Raw genomic sequence first — 1,235 nt, 5'->3', positions numbered from 1 at the left:
GCTTGAAATGTTCGCGGGCTTGAAGATGTTTCGCGATGTTGCATGGGATTAGTCTTAGCCCTGTGTTTGGGAAACATTCAGGTTTGACTACGGATGTTCGCAGCCAGAATTGTTGTTCCTGTTTGGATTTGATTTGCGATCGAGGAGTTAGGACCAAGGGGTCGCGTAAATTTGTCCCCGGAAAGAGGCATCCTCCTATACCGTGCTTTGTGTGGTGTTGGCCTTCCGAGATTTCTTTCGTGTCTATTTGAGGATGTTCTGTATAGCTATAGGAGCTCTCTTACGAGTTTTCCTTACATGCCGCATTTTACGAGTAAAACACAGCGGGCTTAAAGTGAATCGTAGTATATGGAACTTGGTCGATTTTTGACAAGTGGAACCTTTCCGTTAACTGTTTGGTTGTTAGGACTGAATTTTGTTATGATGAATTTACCGTATGATTCCCATTTTTGGGTGATACGATAATTGTTTGTGTAATCGTTACTTGGCATTTCAAGACAAATTCCGGATTACCGTTTAGCCGTCAAGTTATTGGAGCGGTGGTCACTTTGTTTTGGTTTTGCATGAAGGTTGTGCTCTTTCCGAGGGAGATAAAGCCTAAGAAGCTCGATACAGAACCCATTCGGAGTCAGTTGCGGGGTGATTTCCTGCTCGGACGTGACCAAGCGGAATGAGAGCGGATGCCAGTGAGTCGCGGGGCTAAAGAATGAGACCTTTCAGATCGTGGTGCGAGGAAGTAAAGTTTATATTGGTCGTCCAATGTCGGATCATACATCTTGGTTTTTTGCTATAAGGAAAGTACTTTTTCGTAAAACATATTACATTTACTTTCGAAAGTTACTTCGTATGACATGATCTGATTATACGAAGGATTTTTTGCGTAAGTAACGGGCGACCGGGTTTTACGAATTTATTAAATTTACGCGACATATGGAGATGTCAAAATAACGATGTTTCCGCAGATTTTTGAGAAACGTTTTCGCTTTTGTTTTTATTCTTTGGTGAAAGTTTCTCTGAGTCACTCATGGAGTTTTACCAAAGGTTATTTCACCGAGATCTAGTCGCGAAACGTTTTTGCAGGTTTCTTGAATGAATCAGTTAAACATCGATAGACTTAGTCGACGAGCAGGGAGGACGTGTTCTCTTTGTCGTATATTCTGTTACTTTTGTTCTTGATTTTGCTTTGTAGCAAATGTTTTTGATGTTTTTCCGTGAGTCGGTTGGTTCAACAGAAA

This window comes from Brassica oleracea, unplaced genomic scaffold, assembly GCF_000695525.1.
Source record: "Brassica oleracea var. oleracea cultivar TO1000 unplaced genomic scaffold, BOL UnpScaffold00984, whole genome shotgun sequence".
Classification (NCBI taxonomy): Eukaryota; Viridiplantae; Streptophyta; class Magnoliopsida; order Brassicales; family Brassicaceae; genus Brassica; species Brassica oleracea.
Note: the sequence above shows the minus strand (reverse complement) of the source record.